This window comes from Diceros bicornis, chromosome 10 (assembly GCF_020826845.1).
Source record: "Diceros bicornis minor isolate mBicDic1 chromosome 10, mDicBic1.mat.cur, whole genome shotgun sequence".
NCBI lineage: Eukaryota > Metazoa > Chordata > Mammalia > Perissodactyla > Rhinocerotidae > Diceros > Diceros bicornis.
In genome coordinates, this window is record NC_080749.1 from 53439081 (window position 1) to 53462962 (window position 23882).

Here is a 23882-nt window from a genome sequence, read left to right on the forward strand (position 1 = left end):
CCTCACGGGGCTGACTTACATTAAGCCCAGATTCACCGTGGCTACAGGTCCTCTGACGTTAAAATGGTGGCCCATTATTCTGCGGGTCAGAGGAAGCACAGTGGAAAGCAGCGACATAAAGTAACTCGGCGCTGTATTGTTCTCAGGGCAAAAGGGTTTCAAATCCAACAGCCCAACAAAAGACTGAGGAGAAAGTGCTTTTTGTCACCCCTGGAGAATTCTTTGCCAAAACTCCCCTCTACTTGGAAAGGATGAAGCCCTTTTACAAGGTTGAAAAAAAGAGCAAGAAAATATGGCTCCATTCCCATGTCGGGACCTGCTATTTCTTGGTGGTGATGGAAGGATGCTTGTGCACGTTCACCCGATTGTAAGAAAGAAGCATTTCCCCACAAAAGCCTGGCATACTTGAAAAAGGCGTATAGCCTTCTTTCCCCCCAGACTTAAAATGACAGTTTGGTAGAGGGGAATTTGTTCATTTTGACAGGACAATAGTAGCAGTGTTCTAATTTTTCAAGTCTTCTTGCTTGAAATGACGATCCTTTAATAATAAAAGCCTTCCCAGTACAGTGAGTACTGAATCAAACAGGCATTAGAAAGACTGTAGATTTCAGATTGTGGGGAGATCTGAGATTTAAATTCAAATCCAGGTCATTGGAAAAATGACAAATAATATGTAATACGTTTCACTTTAATCAGTCTTGTTTTGTTGTTTTTTTCTTTTTTTTTTTTTGCCTAGCACAGTGGTTCTCAGACCTTACCTACTTCGGAATCACCTGGAGGGCGTGTTAAAACACAGATTGCTGGGCCGCACCCTTCACAGTTTCTGTTTTAGTAGGGCTGGGGTGGGGCCTGAGAATTTGCATTTCTAACAAGTTCTTAGGTGAGGTTGATGCTGCAGGTTTGGGAGCCAAACTTTGAGAACCACAGGTAGAGCAGGGCTGGTTAAAACGTGTAAGACCCTGACCTAACTTGTATCAAATCTGGTACAAAGCAAAAAGTTGGGTTTTCGGCCAGCTGCTTTCTAATGGGATTTAACAAGAAGACTGATATGTGTTGGTCAAGCTGATGGACTCAGCTCACATCCGGGTTCCAAATGTTAAAGACACTGTCAGAGGACTGAGTCTTCTGTACATCGCTGGGAGGAGACATCAAAGAAAAATGTTCAAGGGTTTTGAGGATGGTAAAGACATAAATTGGCACAAAACTTTCATTATAGGCCTTGTGCAACGGAATAATTTTTCTTGCCCTAATTTTCCCTTCATAATTCTGAATTATTTGAATCTACAAATTATTTATTTATAAGGAGAGTTGGATTTGAGAATATTATACTCTGTGCTGCTCCTAGGATAAGACTTGGGGTCTTTTGTTCTTGAATGCTTCTCCCAGGAAGAGAAAACCACTCTGCACCAGGTCTCAAGAACTTTGTGACTTTACCTCTGGCTAAATGTAACACAGGCAGGCAGGGAGTATGTCACAATCCAGCCTTACACAAATGCAAATCATAGTAGTGTCAAATGACAAAACTAAAACAATTTAGTAATGAGTTTGATGTCCTTTATTCAAGGGAAACCATTCCAGGGACTGGGGGAGTACAGTGCCGCACGAGCAGTGGAGCTCTCTTCCTGAATAATTTGGAGCAAGAGTGAGTTTTATAAAGCCTTAGAGGCCCCACAGAAACAGGGCACGACTGACGAGGAGGTTCGGGATTTCCTTCTAAGGCTAGCGGGTCCTATTTTCTAGGGTCAGGTAAACTAGCTAAAGCCGAGTTGGAGGATTGAGACCGGTGTTAGATTTCCTTAACAGTGAGGCGTTTCCCGTAAGTGCATGCTGACTTAGGTTTAGATCTGTGATATGGGCCGCTGAGGTGGCCTCCATTTTGTGGGTCCCCATATATGAATTAACTTTATCAGTAGAATCATAGGATGATAGAGGTGGAGGGGAACTTAGAGGTCATCTCTTTCCATCTGCTCCTTCAGATAAGTAGACCCAGCCAGAGTGCTCGAGGGAGGTGACTCTGTGACAAACTGCACAGTCTAATATGGCCAACTGGCGATGGGTCTGGGCAAAGGGAGAACTTCAAGATAAAGGGACAACGTGTCCTATTGTCTTGCTTGTGTTGGCACCACACTTGGCACCATGTGTTTTCGACCTGGCATGTGGAGGCTGGGAATTCAGGCTCTGAGAAGAGGAGGACATCATTGGATCTGGCAGCTAAACCATGAAACCACCGTCCCTCGGATTTCACCGAGTCTGTAGTCTCATTGGGAGGCCAGCCAACTTGCTGTCTGCTGTTGAGTGTGGGCGAGGAAGTGGGAGGAAAGAACTGGCTGATGAGAGAGTAGGAGGACAAAGAGAAACCTTTAGGAGTGGAAAATTTGTTGAAGGGGGTGAGGAAAAAGCGAGTGAGAGGCAAAAGCCCCAATTTAAAATACAAAACGTAAAGGACCCTCCCATCTATAGCAGACCAGGGACTTTATATGTGTTGTCACTTAATCCTTGCAGTCTTATGCTGGCCCCGGGCCCGTTGGCCCTCAGATGTAGCCCCCTTTCTGTGCCACAGGAGAGCCAACTCATAGGGCATGTTTCCCAGACTGCATCTGGATGATGTGTCCAGTGGAAGGCATGGTAGGATTGAAAGGTGAGGGGGAGGGAGAAGCCAGAAAATCCCCCTCCCCTGCCCCTATCGTTGCCTCAGTGGCTGCTCTGGCAGCAGCTGCCAGACAAGCCCTCAGAGACCCAGCTTCCTCAGGTGACTCTGGACTTCCACCATTTCATCTCCTTTCTTGATCTTCCACCCCAGGGTCGGTAGTAGCTTCCTTTCTCTCAGCTCCCCCTTCATCTGGGGAAATAATTCCCTGCATTAGTCTCTTTCTTTCGTAAATCCTTAAAAGCAGTTTGTTTTATTGGTTAGATCCTGAGCGATACAGATTAGAATTCTTATTCCTAGTGAACAGACGAGTAAATTGAGGTTTGTATAGGTTAAGTCATTTGTTCAAGGTCATTGCAACTAGTAAATGATGAAATTGAAACAAAATGTAAGACTACAGAGTTCACACTCTTAACACGCTACTATGTGGCCTCTCAGAATGAGTTTGGAGAAATTAAGAAAAAGGAAGAAAAGAAATATTTTCAGGGATGAAACAGTGGTAATGGCATGAAATCCTTGCTTTGACCTCAAGAAATTAGGTAACCTCCGTGGTAGGGTAAGTGTGCATGCCCCGTATTCTACAGTCCTAAATCTTGGTGAATTAATTCAACTCAGGCACTGACGCTAGTCTTTTATTATTCCTTGTTTTCTTCGCTGATCACAAGGGGTTACTTATTTCCACTCATCTAGCTGCAGTTTGTGAAAATGTGGCCTGAGCCTTGCTTTGGAACTCGGGTTGCTATAGAAACCTTTGACTGGAGGTGGATGGATCAGGAAGGTTTATTAATGAGAATTTCCCTGTTCTACCTCTGGGCTAAGTCTGTGTGAAAACCCAAGAAAGGCTCATTAGTTTTTGTATTAGTCAGGGTTCTCTAGAGAAACAGAACCAATAGCATGTGTATAGATAGAGAAGAGATTTATTTTAAGGAATTGGCTCACATGGTTATGGAGGCTGACAAGTCTGCAAGCTGGAGACCCAGGAGAGCAATGGTGTAGTTCTGGGCCGAATGCTGGCCGGCTTAAGACCCAGAAAGAGTGGATGTTTCAGTTTGAGTCCAAAGGCAGGAAAATAATGATGTCCCAGCTCAAGGCAGTCAGGCAGGAGTTTCTCCCTACCAGGGGGAGGGTTTTTGTTCTATTTGGGCCTTCGATTGATTGTATGAGGCCCACCCATATTAGAGAGGGCAACCTACTTTAATCAGTCTACTGATGCAAATATTAATCTTATCCAAAAACGCCCTCACAGACACACCAGAAGAATGCTTGACCAAATGTCTGGGCACCCTGTGGCCCAGTCAAGTTGACACATACATTAACTATCACAGTTTTCATTATGGAAGGCTAACTTTTCAGCCTAATTGTTTGGTGATCGAAGCTGTTGGTTCTCTCTCCAATCAGCCCTACAGAATGTGCTCTTCAGGTATCAGAGGAGAGTATATCCTTGAAAGGCTGCTGGCTGGCTTCCTCCATAGCAATTTGTCTTGAATCGATGGCCATCAGAGAGTCAACTAATATTTGACAGATAAAAGGCAGTAGTCCTCAAAGAGTGGTCCCTAGAGCACCAGCATCAATATCACCTAAGGAATTGTTAGAAATGCAAATTCTTGTGCTCCATCCCAGACCTACTGAATTGGAAACTCTGAAGGTGAGGTCCAGCAATCTGTGTTTTAACAAGTCCTCCCAGGTGATTCTGATGCGTGCTCAAATTTAAAATCTAGTGGTCTAGTGTTTCTCAAACTGAGAGCCATGAAGCCTCTACGGGTTAGCAAATATATTCTTGGGGACATCAGAATTTGCTAAGAGAATAAAAAATGAAATGTTTTATTTTGACAAAAATCAAAAAAAGCTAAAATAAATATATTCTAGGCAACCTAAATGATCAGTTTATAAACAAATACTGCCATAATATTTCTTTGTCCATAATTTGTGCGTGCGTTTGTTTTTGTGTTGGTATAGAGTGGAACTACTTTGCCACAGGTTAATGAGATGCATTTTTGCTAAGTGAAGACTGAGTGAATTGTTGTAGGAGTTTGAGCCTAGAAAAGCGATGGAGAATTGAGATGTCGCAGGGTATGACATGGTATGACTTGAGGGACCTGTGCCCTAGCAGTCAATTCCTGTTCACTGTGGTTCAGTTTCAACAAACAGCATCGTCTCCCACATTGATTTAATGTCAGTAATTTGAATTTTATTGATTTTGTAGCTTTGTATGTGTTTAATTTGTAAGCTTGTTTTGGCTTTACAGCTGTTTGTATATATAAGCCCAAGGACCTTAAACTGAAATTTATACTTGCATATATCTAAGTAACATAATAATGAAAATAATTTATATTAATGTCAAGGTCTATACAAATTTATTCCTTTTATTTATTTATTTTTGTTTTTGTTCTGCTCAGGAAGATCAGACCTGAGCTAACATCCATGTTAATCCTCCTCTTTTTGCTGAGGAAGACTGGTGCTGAGCTAACATCCATGCCCATTTTCCTCCACTTTACATGGGATGCTGCCACAGCATAGCCTGACAAGCGGTGCCTTGGTGCATGCCCGGGATCCGAACCCGGGCCGCCAGTAGCGGAGTGCATGCACTTAACCGCTACGGCAAGCCAAGGGGCCGGTCCCTCAAATTTATTCCTTTTAAAAGGAATTTGTGTTTTTGTATTGGTAAGGGTAGACGAATTTATGCAGCAATATAAAAAAAACTCAGTCATTTAACTCAACAGAATTTGAGGGGGCTTTGCTAACTGAGGTCATTCGGGGACTCAGGCTGACTGAGGCTTCCTTTTGACCTCAGCATTCTTTTAAAAAAATTTCTATTGAAATATTCACACATCATCACAATATGCCATTTTAAAGAGTACAGTTCAGTGGTGTTTAGTATATTCACATAGTTGTGCAACCATCACCACTACCTAATTCCAGAACATTTTCATCACCCCAAAAAGAAACCGTATATCCATTAGCAGTCTCTTCTCATTTTCTCCATCCATCAGCTCCTGGCAACCGCTAATCTACTTTCTGTCTCTATGGATTTATCTATTTTGGACATTTCATATAAAAGGAATGATACAATATGTGGCCTCTTGTGTCTGGCTTCTTTCACTTTGCATAATATTTTCAAGGTTTATCCATGTTGTAGCATGTATCAGAACTTCATTCCTTTTTACTGTAGAATAATATTCCATCTCATGGATATATCACCTTTTGTTTATCCATTCATCGAATGACAGACATTTGGGTTGTTTCCACCTTTTGGCTATTGTGAATAGTGCTGCTATGAACATCTGTGTGCCAGTTTTGTGTGAGCATATGTTTTTAATTCTCTTGGGTATATACCTAGGAGTGAAATTACTGAGTCATAAGATAACTTTATGTTTAAATTTTTGAGGAAGTGCCAAACTGATGCCGCAGCGGCTGCACCATTTTACATTCCTACCAGCAGCGCACAAAGGTCCCAATTTCTCCACACCCTCTTCGATACTTGTTATTGTCTATCTTTTTGATTATAGCCATCCTAGTGGGTATGAAGTGGTTTTGATTTGCATTTCCCTGGTGACTAATGATATTGAGCATCTTTTCCTGTGCTTATTGGCCATTTGTATATACACGATTTGGAGAAATGCCTATTCAAATCCTCTATTTTTTAATTGAGTTGTCTTTTTATTGTTGAGCAGTAAGAGTTCTTTATATATTCTGGATACTAGAATATATAGTACATACATTACATATTACATAGCTATATAAATCTTATCAGATATATGATTTGCAAACATTTCCTCCCATTCTGTGGGCTGTCTTATCACTTTCTTGACATTATTCTTTGATGTACAAGTTTTTAATTTTACTAGGTCCAATTTATCTATTTTTTCTTTGGTTTCTTGTGCTTCAGGTGTCAGGTCTAAGAACCTGTTCTTGAGCACTTTTACTGACCACAGCAATGTAAGTGTTGTGGCAAATCGTGCCCTGGCGTTAATGCTTCCACCTGGAAGTTCTACATATTACTGATGCTCACATTTCATTGGCCACAGAATGTCACATGGTTTCACCTAATTTAAGGGGGCAGAGAAGTGCATTCTTACTACTTGTTTGAAAATGGAGCAAATAAGAAATATTTGGTAAATAGCACTAATGACTACCATGATTTAATTCACACTTGGAAACACCAAATTTGGGATCACCAAAAAAAAACCACAGGTGATGTCTGTTAGAACCAAAAGATCTGCCTTTACTGAAGTACAACCAGATCTTATGCCCTTGCCTTTTCTCAAGGGTCTGTCTGAGAAACAGTCACATGAAAAAGTTTTACATCTTCAGCAAGTTTGGGCCAAACTATATTGCTTATTATGTTACTTGGTGGCTTTTACATAAGGAAATGCATGGTAATTCTTTTTAGAATTTAGTAACAGGAAGACATTTATTTCTAGATAAACTTATGTGCTTCCCTTTTATTTTGGAATGGGAAATATGTTTCTATTTCTACTTTCGTTGCTAGGAAGCTCAGAGCTGAAATTAATGACCATCTCATATCCTCCCAGTATAGCTAACACTCTTTTTCAATATTGAGATTTTTTTTCTAAATGTTTATTTTAACTGTCTTGTGTCATGTTTTTTTCTGAACTACCTCATTTTTGCCAGGCAGTTAGGAGATAAATTATAAATAAGTTACAGATTTTATTGTCTTTTTCAAATGTAGTACATAGGGGAATGTAATGCTTAATTTTCAAATTTTACGGATCATTCTGCCATGTTCGTGCATCAAAACTATGATAATGAACTTAAGATGTTACATTGGTGCAACATGAGTAAGAGTGTGAGAAAATGAATGAAGGTACCTTTTACTCTTAGAGCAGACACTTTGGTAATTGCACGATATTCTCAATTTACACTTTTGAGGGACAGCAGTTTGGTAATTATATCACAGGCCTCAAAAATGTGCATACTGTTAGTCTTAAAATTGAACTTCTGGGTATTTATCCTAAGGAAATAATTTGGGAAGTGAGCAAAGATTAATAGTAATATAATAAGTAATGCTTTTTAATGCTTTATATGTATTATCTCATTGAAAAGGTAGACACCACTATTACTCCATTTAACAGATAAGGAACCTGATGCTCAGAGAGGTTAAGTGACTTTCCTGAGATCATTCACAGCTAACAAGGGTAGTGTCTGGGACTCAAACCAAAGCAGTCCGACTCCAGAGTCCAGAATTTTCATTATTATTCCCAGTGCAGATATGAGAGCAAAATCTGAAAACAATAAAAATATTCATCAATAGGAATTTGTTAGATGAATTAAGTCATACACTAGAATACCATCCCACCATTTAAAGTGTTGCAAAACTGATTCACTGACAAGGGAAGCCACTTACAATATATTATTGAGTGAAAAAAGCAGGAAATAAAATAACGTGCCAGATGTGATATAAACACATGTGTGTGTGTTTGTGTGTATGTATCTGTGTGTGTGTGGAGGAGTCACACACTGAAAAGGGCCTGGAGCAATGGTTCCCAACTTTCCCTGAGTCTTAGAATCCATGGGGGAACCTTTAAAAAATACCAATGCCAGACTAACGAAATCAGACCTCTCCCAACCAATGAAATCAGAATCTCAGGGGGTGTGTCCTAGGCTTCAGTATTTTTAAAAAGCTTCTCAGGTTATTCTAAAGTGCTGTCAAGGTGGAGGAACACGGCTAGAGCAGGAAGTCCACCTAGGTATTGAGAGTGGTTTTCTCTGAGTAGAATGCCAGTATGCTCTTTTTTTTCTTTTTGTCTACTTTTTTTTCCTATAAAGAGGATATTATTTTTGTAATTAGAAAAATTATTTTTAATCAAAATAAAACTTTGATTCAGAGCCCAGGAGATGAAATGCTTTGTTCCTTTTACTTTCTTTTGCTTGTTTACTTTCTAGCATGTAAATATGTTGATAGCAGAGACATACAATGTGTGTGTGTGTGTGCGCGCGCACATGCGCGTGCGTGCGTGCGTGTGTGTGTGTGTGTGTGTGTCTGTCTCTAGGTCTGTATGTTTGTGTGTGTTGTGTTCTTCCATAGCAACTGCAAGGGAAGTAAGAGGAAGAGTTAAGTAGACTCCCTCGGGGAGCCAAGCTGTGGCGTAGATTCCTGGGGGACCAAGCTGGTACGACAGTCCTGGTTTTCCAGACAGCTCCTAAAGCCTTGACCTGCTCAGTTTCCCCCAGGAGCCACTCCTGCAGGTTCCTCCATGTCTGCTAGGGTGACCTATCAACCCAGTTTGCCCAGGACTCTCCTGGTTTTAGCACCAAAAGTCTGGAGTCCCAGGAAACCCCTCAGTCTTGGGCAAATAGGATGGTTGGTCACCCTGTCCCTGCTCTGCGGGGCACTGTCATCCCTTGCCCCCAACTCAGTCTTTGAGCTGCAGCACTGCCGCCCTCCAAGTGAGCTTTGCTCTTCTTTTTTTTTTTTTTTTTTTTTTTTTGTGAGGAGATCAGCCCTGAGCTAACATCCGCCAATCCTCCTCTTTTTTTCGCTGAGGAAGACGGCCCTGGGCTAACGTCGGTGCCTATCTTCCTCCACTTTATATGGGACGCCGCCACAGCATGGCTTACCAAGCAGTGCGTCGGTGCGCGCCCGGGATCCGAACCAGCGAACCCCGGGCCGCCGCAGCGGAGCGCGCGCACTTAACCGCTTGCGCCACCGGGCCGGCCCCGAGCTTTGCTCTTCTTAACCACCTAAACCAACATGGGGAGGCAGAGATGAAGCAAACCACATCAGTAGCTGCTCCAGGGCTAAAGTACGAAGGAAAGCTATTCTTTTCTGGGCCACTCCTGCTGGCCTAGTGGTTAAGTTCTGCATGCTGTGTTTCAGCGGCCTGGGTTTGGTTCCTGGGCGTGGACTTAACACCACTCGTCTGTCAGTGGCCATGCTGTGGTGGCAGCTCACATACAAAAAGAGGAAGATTGGCAGCAGATGTTAGCTCAGGGAGAATCTTCCTCAGCAAAAAAAACCCTTAAAAAACAAAAGAACTATTCTTTTCTTTTTTCATCTGTCTTTTGTTTGGAAGGAAGAGGATATCTGTAAGCCCAACAGTATCGGGATTTACTTTCTTTTATTTTGCTCTGGGCTCTCCTTAATGGCCTCAAACATGCTCAATTTTCTAATCTATAGGGGAGCTATGGTATTCTTGCTGAGTAGTACATTTCTTTAATATTCCTGAATCATAATACATTCCTCTAGGGTATGTTAGAGGCCTGCCAGCCAATCCTTCATTGTAACATACCTTAGGTAGAGTTTTGTAAAAAGTTGGCCTGGATTCTGCTTAGATGACTTTAGAAATGGAATCCATCAAAACAATCTATTTCTTCCTATCTCTTTCTCTTTCTAAATTGCTGTTTTATCTTGTCATACGCCACTAAATCTTGGCACCTGTTTCAAATTGCACATCACTTTTTTTTACATGGTTTGACTGCTATAACAAACCTTATTTGAAATGCACACAGTATATCAAACCCTATTGGTTACTCATAATATTTGCAGTGTTAACACTATTGTACGTATATTACTCTTTTTCTTAAACTTGATGCATCAAAAATTTCCCCGTTGATTTGCACAAATGTCATCTTTGCCCATCAATTCCCACTGAGTAATGAATGGCACACAGCTGACCTAAATCAGTTAAACCAAAGTGTCTTTGATGTATAAAAAAGTAAGAACCAAAGCTCCATGCCCAAGCTGCAATAAAAACTAGTTTGTCAGATAGAACTGAAGATTTGAGGCCAAGGTTGTGTTAGGAATGGTAGGGTTGTATGTTCTGTTTACAAAAATGGAGACTTGACATCAGTGTTGACCAGAAGTGGGTAAAACATTTACCCTCCTGCTATAGCTCACTTAGGAAAAACTGATTTCATTAGGCAAAATTTCCCCCAGACCCCTCACCTTCTTCAGATAGCCTTGGTACATTACAAAATCGTTCCTTTTACAAGAGACTAAATTGCCAGTTTTTCTCTAACAATTGTAACATTTCCTTCAAAATGTGAATGGAAGATAACCTCCCTATTCATCGAGCTAGCATTTTGGTTAAGTATAAGGCCATCTTCTCTCTCTTCGTAAAACACCTGGCTGGTTTCAGACAAAGAAGAAGAAAAATTGGGTAAACAGAACTTGCTTTCCATTCATCAGTTTCGGGGGGTAAGGGAACCCTTCTCAACTGAGAAGACACATTTTCCTCCCAGAAAGGTTTGGAGAGTAGAGGAGCCAGTATCCCGGGCCTCTCTTTCAGAAGACGTTGGGCCATTGGCCACCTTGCACATCACTTTTCTGTGCCCTTAAGAAACACTTCTGTTGCATTTTCATTTCTTTTTGGTGAAATGCTGTGGTTTTAATACTAATAACTCAGTAAATGTTAGCTCCCTTCTTTAGTTATGGATGCTTTTGCTCCTTTTAATTTCTAACATTATTTCCAAAAACTTTTTCCCCTATGGCAGGGGGAGCTATGTTTAGAAGAAATGTTGAGCACTATCTAAATGTGTAAGGTACACTTTACTTCTTTAACTCTCACTGGCATAGGACTTGTCTTCCAATTATGAAACTGGAAGGCCACCTGACCTAACCCCCCTCTTCCTACCCACCTCAAAATCTCTATGTTTTTACCCATCCTCTCTTTCCTACTCGTGTTTCAGAAGCAGAAGAGTCCATGGTTAATACTTTCAGTTGCATCTTATATCCCATCCCCTCCTGCCTTTTCTGAGACCTTGTATGGTCCCCTTTGTCTTGTATCTTTAGTCTATGTCTTCATTCTTTCCTTCTTCACCAAATCCTTCTCAACCTACAAACATGCTCCAGCTTCCTTTTTATAAGGAATTAACCTGCTCTAGTTTGACTGCCCTTTCAAGCTACTCTCCTTCTCTTCATTGTCAAACTTCTCCCTGACTTATCTCAAAAACCCAAACCTTCCCATCCTTCAAGACCCTGCTCAAAGGCTTGATAACCTCCAAGTGTGAAGGACCTTGCTACCTTGCCCTTTGCTCTCTCTGTTCCAAAATCTCTCTCCTTCCACAGGACAGACCTCATTCTCAGGATGACCCCCTGTCTCCCAGTCCCCACGACAGTGTGCTAAACCAGAGAGGGGAAACTAAAGATCAAGTTTTCCCTTACTATAGCCACCATGGGAACAATAGTCAGCCTCGTCCCTGCATTGGTTGACGTGTTAAATTTAAGTATCTTCCAAGGACAGACATTAACGGGGAAGAGGGTGGTGAATAATTAAGTCTGAAATCACATTAAGAAAAGAAATATTTCCTCCTTTAGCAAGGAGCCTAGTCTTGTTTTGGGGAGTCACTAGGCTTCCTTTATTATGTGGCTTAGCCTTTAGTTTCTATCCATTTGGTTTCTGTCTTTGGCCTGTTGGGGGAATCTGTCAGTGTAAAAGAAGAGCTGTATCAGTCTTTAATGGACCCTTTGTTACTCAAAGAAGGGCTCTGGCATTCCATCAAATTTTAAGGTTCTTTCTGTTCCATTTAGTTTAGTGTTTCTCAGTGAGGGTCCTATGGGTAATATACTCAGGACAGTTCTTCTTTGACTACTATATGATGTTAAGTATCCTTGCTTCACCCCATGTCCCTGTGACCCCTGGAGGGGGCCCCTGCCAACGATGTTTGAAAAAACACTATTTTTCCACAAGTGCATACATACTATGGCGGGCAGAATTCCAAGATGACCCCCAATAACCCACACACTTATCTAATCTCCTCTCCTTGAGTGTGGGCAGAACCTGTGAGTATGATGAGATACTATGATTATGTTATGTGATATGACAAAAGGGAGAGTATCCTAATCAGCTGGGCCCTTTAAAAGCAAAGAATTTTCTCTGGCTGGTTCCAGAGAAGGAATCAGAAATTCAAAGCAAAAGGATTCTCCATGCCATTGCTGGCTGGAAGGTGGAGGTCATATGGCAAGGAATAGAGGTGGTCTCCAGGAGCTGAGAGCAGCCTGGCTGACAGTCATGGAGGAATCGGGGATCTGTCTTATAACTGCAAGGAAACAAACTCTGCCAACAACTTGAATGAGCTTGGGAGAGGACCGTGAGCCCCATATGAGAAGCTCAGCCCAGGCTGACACCTTGATTTCAGCCTGGTGAGATCTGAGCAGAGAACCCAGCCACTCTGTGCCCAGATTTCCAACCTACAGAACTGTGAGAGAATCAGTTTGTGGTGATTTGTTACACAGCAATAGAAAACTAATACCCGTCTATTTGTCTTTAAAAAGTGTATAACTTTCACCAATAAATTATAATGTTCTCAATTACAGGAAAGCCTCCTGCTTCATCTTGGGTCTACCACCACGCCCAGGGGGAAGCCTCATCATGGCAGAACCCAATTAATGCCTTTCTAGTGAACGAAGTTTCAGCTGAAAGGCGGGGGATAGGGAGAAAGAAATAATCATTCTTTATAAAGTTATCCCAATTCAACAGAACAACGTTGGTTTAGTATCTACTTGTTCACAGCACTTATCTAAAGCTGGGACATACTGATTTCTTTCAGTGGCTGAAGATTTTCAGTCAAACGTGGTTTTTCCTGGACTTCCCTAAAGGTTTCTTTCCTTGGCAAGGATTTAACAAGAAAGAGCCATGTCAGCATATGATTTTATTAGTGTTGTCCTATCGACACCCTGCAGCATGTACAGTCTACCAGACTGTTGGAAATGGCAAGGGAATAACTGATTTTAATTGTTTTCCCTAACTCCCAGTATGGTCTAGGTCCCTGCAGCAGGACAGAAAGCCAGTGGTGTCGGAGGCCATGGCTAAACATGAGCTTGGCCTCCCAGTGCTCCTTGTCCTTGGACATGGTGTGGAGGGATGTGGAGGGTTTGACTCTGGTCAGAGCACTTGGATTCAAGTCACAGCCCTGCTCCACACTGGGAAGTGCCTCTGTGTCCCTTGTTGGCCATGGGGATGATAATGGTACTACCTCATGGGACGACTGAGGGGTCGACAAAATAATGCACATAAAGTGCTTAACACAATGCTCAATATTAGGTAGCTCTCAAATATGGGCTATAATTGTTACTACCAAATGTGAGAGATTGATTCTTGTAATTTCCAAGAAATGTTTATGCTTTCCTTTCTGTAGTTTATATTGCAAAAACAATAAATAGTTTTCCAAATACAAAATGACATACTATTAATTGTGTTTTTTTGAATAAATCATCCTCCCGGATATTCTCATCATGCTCCTCTTTGTGGGCAGGCTCCCTGCCTGGAGAATCACTGGTCCTGGACCCAGACAAGAATAGCTGTAGCTGCCCCAGGGTTAGCCAAGGTCACAGGTCACCCTGATCTCCCCCAGACCTGGAGCTTAGACGCACTGAATCAAGTTGTTAGGAAACTGGAGGGGCTTGCCTTTTAGAGATGTGGGTAGCTGGGGGGTTTTGGCTTGGCCAGCGGAAGCCAGGTTTAGGCTGTTGATCCTAAGTTTTTGCAAAACCAGGTGTTGCCTTTTGTGGGTGTGTGGTACAGATGACTTAGAGATAAGAGCCAGGTAAGAAAGGCCATACAGAATTTTGGTTTCAGGAACTTGGAGAGGCTGTTGTCTTGGTAGGGTGGGCCCTATGTTTCTCAGGGAGAATGGAAAAGGCTTTCCATAGAAGGTGATGTAGAAACATTGAATTGTTTCTCTGTAGAGCCGGGAAGAAGGGAAAAAAATTCCAGAGAAGAATTGCCAGTGAAACTGCTTGCTGCTCTTGCTTGTTTTGAAATGGCGTCTAGGTTTCGGCAACATGCTTGCACTTGAAAAACGAAAACTTTGGACAGAGCTGGTGTTGACGAGTGTGAACTTGCTCTGGCATCCAGTGTAATTTTTTTTTGGCTACGTAACTGTCATTCTTCCCATCTGCTCCCCCAAGCAAATCTTTGTGAAAGAGGAGTTCCAGCTGGGGAGATCTTAGTTGGTTTGTTAAAAATGTGCTGCAGGTGGGAGAGGGAAAGGGTCTCCCTGTCTCCAGCAGAGGAGAATGTTACGTGGACAACTACCCATGACCAGGAACCCAGGAGAAAGGAATTAGATATTTGCAATCAAAGAGATCAATGTAACATGGACTCATTTAACTTTCTTGGGAAATTTAGGGATCAGGATCGCTTAGCTGAGGTCCCTCCTGGTGGGAAGATAACTCTCACCAAGCCCCATGGGAGGGCTCCTGGGGTGGGTACAGTAAGGATTCTCTGGGTCTTAATTCTTGACCTAGATGGCTTGGTTACATCCCAATCACCATCTGTGGGATAGTTTCTGACCTTTATTAGCAGACTTATTTTTGAAAAGAGTAGTCTATATTGAGAGCCCGCGTAGGGTTGCTAGGGAAAAATACAGTGTTCTGGTTAAATATGAATTTCAGATAAGCAAAAAATAATTTTTCAGAATAAATATTCACAAATATTGCATGGGACATATACTAAAAAAATTATTGTTTATCTGAAATTTGAATTTAACTGGGGTCCTCCTTATTTTAATTTTTTTGCTAAATCTGGGAATCCTCGTTCTGTTGGGCCTGGTGACCTGAGCTGGAGTGAGGTAGCAAATTCCAGGAAGATAGTAGGGTTCATTTCCTGGCGTTTTTTTGTGGTGGCTTGTGATGGCACAGTGACACCAAGGAGCTCCCTCCCTAAGTCAGCTAAGTAGCAGAAAGCTGTTTGGAACTAGAAGGGAGCCGATCACCTGATTATAAGTACCTCTGTATTCCTTCCTTACCAGGCAATGAAAATATCCCCTTCTCAAACCAGCCTTTCCTCCTCAGAGGATCAGCTTCACTGGCTTTCACCGGTTGTCTGATGGTCTGGCATCTACAGGTGCGGCGAGCTGTTTATCCTACATTCCTAACCTGGGAAACCACTCTCGTGCTTCCCACTGAGGGATGGCACCAAAATGTCCTGTTGTTGTTTTGACGGCTGATAACAGGGAGTGAAATCAGAAGTCCAGTGTGAAGATAACATAATGGGAGATATGGCATGCTTTGGCGACAAGGGAAACTTTATAGTCAGACAGACCTGTGTTCCAAGGCTGAGACTATTGCTTGCCAGTTGTTGGGTCTTGAGACTGGGACTCAGTTTCCTCATCTCTAAAATGGGGTTGTTAGTGATATTTACCTCGCAAGGTTGTGGTGAGGGTTAAATGAGATAGTATAGTCAAGGCTTTTAGATAGGGTGTGTTATTTGGTAAGTACTAAATTAATGATGGTGCTTATTGCCACATCCACACAGTAGTTCAATCCATCCTGTGCCACCCATGTTTGTCAGAGCAATCTTTTCACTTAAATCTTGCCTTGTGCCATAGAAATGGGATGTCTTAACATACCTCCTTTTTGACAGCACAAAGCTGGCTGGCTGGCCTCCGAGGCTCCTTCTAGAAGGACTCTGGGGTTTCTTGGCACCATAATCAATGGCTACACTTGGGCTGATCAGCTGTAGCCTCAAGGTGGGGGCGGGGTTTTGGGGCGCCTCATGATTTCATGCTATGCTAAACTTCTATGGTAAACTTCTCCCCATCGACCTTAAATCTAAGGAAACAGTGTGCTTGCTCTGCAGAGCCAGCTTCAGACAAGTCTCTGTTCCCCCTGCCAGACTGTGGCCCAGGCTCCTGTGTAGAGACTTTGGGAGCCACTATTGGGCCAAACAATGGAGAGGGCCAGCCTAAGAGACCAAGCATGAGCAGCCTCTCCCTGCAGATAGACCACCTAGGTTCTCAGAGCACTGACTCTGTAAGAACACAAATAAAACAAATAGAAGACATTCTAGGGCCGGCCCCGTGGCTTAGTGGTTAAGTGCGCGTGCTCCGCTGCTGGCAGCCCGGGTTCGGATCCCAGGCGCGCACTGACGCACTGCTTGTCCGGCCATGCTGAGGCCGCGTCCCACATACAGCAACTAGAAGGATGTGCAGCTGTGACATACAACTATCTACTGGGGCTTTGGGGGAAAATAAGTAAATAAATAAAATTATAAAAAAAAAAAGAAGACATTCTAGAGTCTCAGCATTTGAAAGAAAGATTCTCTATTAATCTTATGTAGCTAGTATGTGCGTGTGGGAATGTGCTGATGTATGTATTGCAATAGAGGGAAGGTGGGTAGATTAAAGGGCAGTTGTAAGGGACAGATAGGCTTTTAGAAAGGGCGTTAAGACAAAGTTCTAGTGACACTTTAATGTAACTGATTACAAATGAGGATGGAGGGAGGCTTGGTTTAAAGGCTGGAGCGTAGATCATGAGTCACAGAGGCTGGGGCTGCCTGGGGATTTGGGCTCCAGGAGAGGGCAGAGCCAATGCAGCAACCCTCTGCCCATCAGGCTTTGTCTCGACCCAGCAGCTGGGGCCAGGCTTGCTGCTTGGCCTGCCGCTGCCCCCGGAGAGTCAGCTGGCTGGTGGGTTGGCTGACAGGGGTGGTGTGGGCTGAATTCACTTCCAAGGAAGGGGAGAAGATGCCAGCTACTCCATACATCGCCCTCTCCACCTGCCAAGGAGGCGAGAAACCGCTGCCGGGAAAACAGCTTTTACTCATTCCTTTGTATTTGGGCCTGAATAAGAGCCAGAAGCAGTGGGATTTGGTTACTAAGTCAGTTGCAAATCATGCTAATGGGAGTGCTAGTCTGGAACATTAGGGCTGGGGAGCGTGTGATTGAGTGTGGAGAATCTTAGGGTGTTATCCTCCCTAATTTTCCACTTTTGGAGCTGTTCTGGTGCAATCACGTCATCACGGCTGGCGTGAGCAGCCAGCTGTGACAGGGAGGGACAGGCCAGGGTCAGGGTAGCAAACACTTTGAGGTCTTTCTATGATGTGGTCATTGTGGGGTCAGCAGGAAATGAGCTGTTGCCCTGCTCTCTGAATAGTGAAGATGGAGGGCAGAGACATTTTGCCCTATGCACAAAGACGGACGAGAGCAGACAGTTACAAGTGCCACCCCCAAACGTAATCAGATGTGGTTAGGGTGGGTTTCCTTTGGACCTATGTTGTCTCTCAAGATGGCCAAATTAGGCATCATACTCAGAGAAAGGACCCACCATGTCCAGGGGGAATTCTTTTAGTCCTGAAGACATTGGGGTTTGGCATTGTTTTTCCTCCATCTGACCTTGGTGTGTCCTGGTACTCAGCTCTCACTGTTGGCTCAGGTCTGGGTTTCATGATATTGCTTCCAACTGTCACTTTCTCCTAGAGATCCTGTCACACTCCACCACGCTGTGACATCCTCCTCCAGCAGGTAATGTGTGGTGCTAGTGGGACTTGGTTTCATCAGTGACGTGGGGGATTTGCTGAGCACAGAAGAGTTCCTCACAGCAGAACGGCTCAGGCAGAAGTGTGTAGAGGTTATCACGTTGTTATTTCCTGGTTTACACTAGGAGCTATCACTTTTCCACTGACTTGTCCAAATGCCTCTCCTCTCCCACCTTGCCCCCAAAACACACACCTGCGCCCCTCAGTGGCCTCCTTTTTCTCTCCCTAGATGACTAGTAAGTTTATGAGTTAATTATATTTGAAAGGGCCTCAGTACTTTTTTAAGCCGTGGTGGTGAGCTAGCTTCTCCCCACTGCCTGCCTTCCTGAGTCATTGCCCAGCCCAGCTGCCAGTGAGAGTCGGGAGGACGAGTGAGGGGTGACATACCATGGGAGAATCTTTAGCCTGGAGAGCGATTTCCCTGCTTTCTTTACACCAAGTCATTGTGTGGAAGGAGTGTGTGTGTGTACGTGCTGAAGCCTTGTCCAAAAGCAAGTGCGTGCTCAGCATCCCCTGGGGCCCTGCTGTGGGGGGGTGCTCTGAGGTCATGCTCTTTTCCTTCTTGTTGTCAGAGTCCAATGTTAGCTTCGTTGTTCCAGCCAGATGAGGAAACAGACCCTGTGGAAGTCATTTTTTATCATGTTCAGTGAATATTCTTGGGCTCATTAATCCTAGCACTTTCCTTGGGAAGATCAAGGGTGAGCACGAAGTAGTCTAAATCTTTCACACAGGTCTTTTTCCCTTCTTTCAAATTTCTTTTTTTCCAAAACTGTAAAAATAAGCACATATTCATTCAAAATGGAAGTCCCTCCACAAACGACTCTATTGAAAAAGAAAAAAAAATCCTCAGCAAACTCCTTGCCTCCTGGGCCCTCAGAGAAGGGATCAGTCTGGAAGACGGAGATGATGTATTCAAACATTACACCTCCATGTACCCTGAGAGAGGATCTGTGCCTTTATTTATAATGTATTTACACAGCTCGGTGGCCACTGAAGAAGTCTGTTTAATGAAATGCTGGACCTGTATTTAGATGGGCCTGTTGGAAATCATTGTGAGTAAACACGTAGATTTATTTTCTTTCCCCTAGAGGTCTCTCGGAGGTCGCTGAAGATAAATATTTGCGCCGTGTCCAGTTTGTATTCCCCAGCCTAATGTGCTGCTGAGGTAAGTGGTTTGCCTTCTTCCCCTGAGCCTGTTAACATGCACAGAGCTGCCCTCCTCCCCCGGTGCGGTAACAATCTAACACTGCCTCGGAGACAGCGCCTGGGTAGCAGCCACTCACCCAGCCTAGAACAGGAGTGCAGGTGTGGGCTTGTTCCAAGCAACCACGCGCCGCCCAGGAGTGGACCAACTTGAATCAGATGAGTTTTGCCTTGCATTCAGGAAGCCGCATCTCCTCTCCTGTGTGAATCTGCGTTACTGCCCTGGTGTTAATGGAATTCAGGAGCGGAGGGCGTAATTCTCAAGAGTCCATCAAAATTGAAATCTCGTGAATTCTCAGTATTCTCTCTGGGAAGCTGATTTGAACTTTCTTTCAAATCATTTCTTTTTCTTTCAGACCCTTAATAACATTCCAAAACAAACCAGGAGATGTTATCTAAGACCAGGATTTAGAAAAAATTTTTTTTTGATTGGTCTTCTTCTCCTTTTTTGGGTAGAAGTGAAGGGAGAAGGAATTATAGAATATTTTATGCTTTTAACATACACTTTAACTACAAATTAGGAAAGTAGGCCTAAGGTTACTCCATAAAGGACATGACTGGTCATTTTAGAGTGCCTTATCATTAGCATAAAATGGGGTTAAGAAGAGGTCTGGGACTATTGAGTTTATTTTATGGTTCCATACTTGAGGGTGGCAGAGGTCTTAGAAAGTGGTGTCTGAATAAATTTAGGAAATATTTTCAGTTCAGACTCAAAATATTCTTTACTGTTAGGTATCTATAGTACTGTAACCTAAGAAACACTATATCTACATGTCTGTAATCTTGAAATGGGCACACAAATGCATGGACAGGTTTGAGGAAGACTTAAGTCACCTGTCAGGGACTTGGAAAAGGCTAGACAGTTTGAATTCAGTCTGTATAAATATGTCACTCTAAGTACATATTGCCCAGCCCGCATGGCTGCTGCATCCTGCAAGATCCAGCAATTGATGTTTTTAAGATCTGCGTTGGTAGTTCAGGGCTGAAAGCTATTATGAAATCCTGTTCCTTGGGTAGCACACCATCCACTCTGTGTGAATTGTCCGGACTTGAGAAAACGGAGAGCAGGAGGCCAGTGAACGTATTGAGAAACTGGCAACCCGGCAGACAGGCTGACGCCAGCAGGACACCAGCGCGAACTGAAGGTCTTTGTACCAGGAAGAAAACAGTGCTTCTTCCTTGAAGGAGAGCGAGCCCTGGCACTTGGAAGGCCCTTGGTAGGAACCGAGTAGTGCAGCTGGGGGAAGGGCCTGGAGGTTGGCGAGCTGCTGTGTGTATAATAGGGGGAGAGGACTTCGGAGCTCTCCAGGTTGAAACATAAGTGATGTAGCCATGGGAAGGGGGTGGGGAGATTGGCTGAAAGCGTCTGTCAAGGTAGGTCCCTTCTTCTTGTGGAAACCTCCTTCTTGTTTTCAGTGAAATCTCTCAGGAACTGTTTCATGCCAGCAGATTTATTTTGGGAACCAGTGAAAGGGCTGCATTTTGCTTTAGGGTTAGTGGAGGAACTAAACACGAATGGTGTGCAGATTCAGAGGCAGGAGGACCTGAGAGCCCCCGGGAATTAGCAGGATTCTAGGGGAGGTCTTTGGACCTTCCTAGACTGTAGAATTGGTGGGTTCAAGACAATTTCTCCCAGATCTTACAGATCAAGGAGATCCGCACCTAATATCTGGGTCACATCTTTAAAATAATGGCCAAATGAATATTTGCCCTTTAAACTTGTGTCCTATCAGGCTTGCCAAGCAACTCTGTCCATCGATTGTGTTTTCGTGCCCCGATGAACGCGGAATGGGAAAGGAGGATCCTGAGGAGCGAGCTTTGGAAACTCGGCCAGTCTGCCCGCCCGGGGAGGGCCGAGACCACGGCCGGGCTGCGGGGCGGGCTTTGCCTCCTGGGCGGAGCCGGGCGGCGCGGGGCATTTCGCGGGCGCGGTGGGCCCCGGCGCGGGGAGTGCCGGGCGGCGCTGTCAGCGGTGGGCGGCGCCCGGAGAAGCGCGCTCCGGGACAGCTGGTGGCTCAGCGGCAGCGCCACGAACAGTGACAGGTTCTGCAAATAACAGCTGCGGAGCAATCTTGGTGTTTGGACAACGTGGGAAGGGCCATTGTTCACAAATTGGTCTCTTCAACAACACCTGCATGCACAGATAATAATCCATTGTCGGTCTCGGGCTTTCAAAGACAAAAGACAGCCGCAGAGGGAGGAACGAGCAGTTACTGGAGATAGCAGAACAACTTCTGAACCGGGGAGAGTGCAAACGAGGACTCCAGGTTCTGTTCCTGGATCCGCCAGGGACAATAACTCACAGTGGGGGTCTCTTTCATTTGCAGGTAGTGAGCGCAACCTCTTTCATCCTCGCAGGCCACCACTGCCGCCACCACAACCATCATTTCCTATGCAGTTGCAAAGCGTGCTTCCTTGCAAATCAGCGATCAATACCGATAGAGTGGCCCCAGGATAGGAAAGGTCACACGTGTGAATGTAAATCAAAAGGTTTATGAGGCGCAGGTGGTTTATACTCCACTGAGATTGCAGCATTAGCATGTCAAAGCTACAATGGAACCAAGGTGTATGCACAGAGCCTCTTCCTGTGGCTCCAGGAGGGCCTAAGCATGACCCTCTTGATCCTTCAGTTTAAAATCATATGGTGGCACCAGATGCGGCCACCACATTACTAGTGCATCCAGTACCTTCCATGTGCACAATGCTTTGCAGTTTAAAGTTGGTCTTCTTACTTGCATTTTCTCATTTTAACTTCATAATGACAGCGTGAAGTCTGTAGTGAGGAAAAGCCCCATCATAACAGAAGAGGAACCACAGGGACCAAGTCTGCTATCCTGTCCAATGTACTACTTGGCACAACTACAGCGTACATTGGGTAATTTTGATCTTATTTTATTTTTTTCTTTTCCTTTATTGAGCAGCTACTGCTAGACACTAGATTAGGTAATAGGCACACAGAGACGTAGGAGATACATTCCCTGTCCTCGCTTCTCTGCCCCACACAGTGCCACTAGCCACACGTGGCCAAGTTTTAGTTAATTAAAATTAAATAAAATGTAAAATTCAGCTCCTGCATTGTACCAGCCACATTTTTTTTGTGTGTGAGGAAAATCAGCCCTGAGCTAACGTCCGTGCCAATTCTCCTCTTTTATTTTTTTGCTGAGGAAGACCGGCCCTGAGCCAACATCCACCGCCAATCCTCCTCATTTTTTTCCCCAAAACCCCAGTAGATAGTTGTATGTCATAGTTGCACATCCTTCTAGTTGCTGTATGTGGGACGCAGCCTCAGCATGGCCGGAGAAGCGGTGCAGTAGTGCATGCCCGGGATCTGAACCCAGGCTGTCAGTAGCAGAGCACACACACTTAACCGCTAAGCCACGGGGCTGGCCCTGTACCAGCCACATTTGAAGTGCTCAAAAGCCATATATGCCTAATGGGTACTGTATTGGACAGGACAGAAAGTTCTATTGGACAGTGTTGTGTCTAGAGGCTAACATCTGGTGAAGGTGAAGAAGATCTTCCTTTTTTCTGTCCTATTTGCTATGTTCTTGCAGTTCAGTCATTTCTTGGTGCATACGTGCTTCTTGCTTTCTAAAAGATAGCCTGAGCAGTTTCAGTTTCTCAATAAAGAGGTAGAATATATATACAATAGATGCATTCATTTTGATGCACAATTTAGTGAGTTTCGACTAATGTAAACAACACTACAGTCACCATCATGATTAAGACACAGAACTTTTATATCTTTCCAAAATGCTCCCTTGTGCCCCGTCCCAGTCATTCCTCCTCCAAACTCTTGTTCTAGGCAAGCACCAATCTACTTTCTGTCATTATATATTAAATTTGTAGTTTCTAGGGTGTTTTATAAATGGAATGATATAATATTCACTTTATTGTCTGGCTTCTTTTGCTCAGTTTGAAATTCATCCATGAGATTCATCCGCATTGTTGCATGCACAAGTAGTTAGGTCCCGTTTATTGCCAAGTCATGTTCTTTTATAGGGATATATCACAATTTGTTTATCCACTCACCTGTTGATGGACATTTGGGTTGTTTCCAGTTTTGGCTGTTATGAACATTTGCATACCCATCTTTGTGAGAACATGTTTCCATTTCCTAAAAGTGGAACTTCTATGTCGTATGGTAAGTATATATTTAACTCTGTAAGAAACTGCCAAACTGTTTCCAAAGTGAGTATACCATTTTGCATTTTATTTAGCAACGTTGCAGGATACAAGGTCAACATATAAAAATCAATTCTATTTCTATACGATAGCTATGAATAATTGGAACTAGAAATTTTAAAAGCACCATTTATAACAGTATAAAATATGAAATATTTAGGATTAAATTTAGCAAAATATGTGTATGACCTGAACATCGAAAACTACAAAATACTGCTGAAAGAAACGTTAGAAGACCTAAATAAATGGAGAGATATATACTGTGCTCATGGAATTGGAAACTTGATCTTGTTAAGATGTTATTTCTCCTCATATTTCTTTTGTAGAAAATGACAGACTGAAAATAGAAATCCAAAGGATCTAGAATAGTCAAAACAATGTTGAAAAGAAGAACAAAGTTGGAAGATTTACATGACTCAATTTCAAGGCTTAAAGGTACAATAATCAGGATGGCATAGTTCTGGTATAAAGACAGTCTAGGTAGAAGATACTGGAAAAGGACTGGAGCACGAAGAGATTTAGGAAAACATTCATGGGAGAAGGTCAAAATAGTAGCTTTGGGCTTATAAAGAGGAATTTGTGGGGAGAACAGAAAAATCTAATGGAGATTTTTATTAATTTGTTTGCTG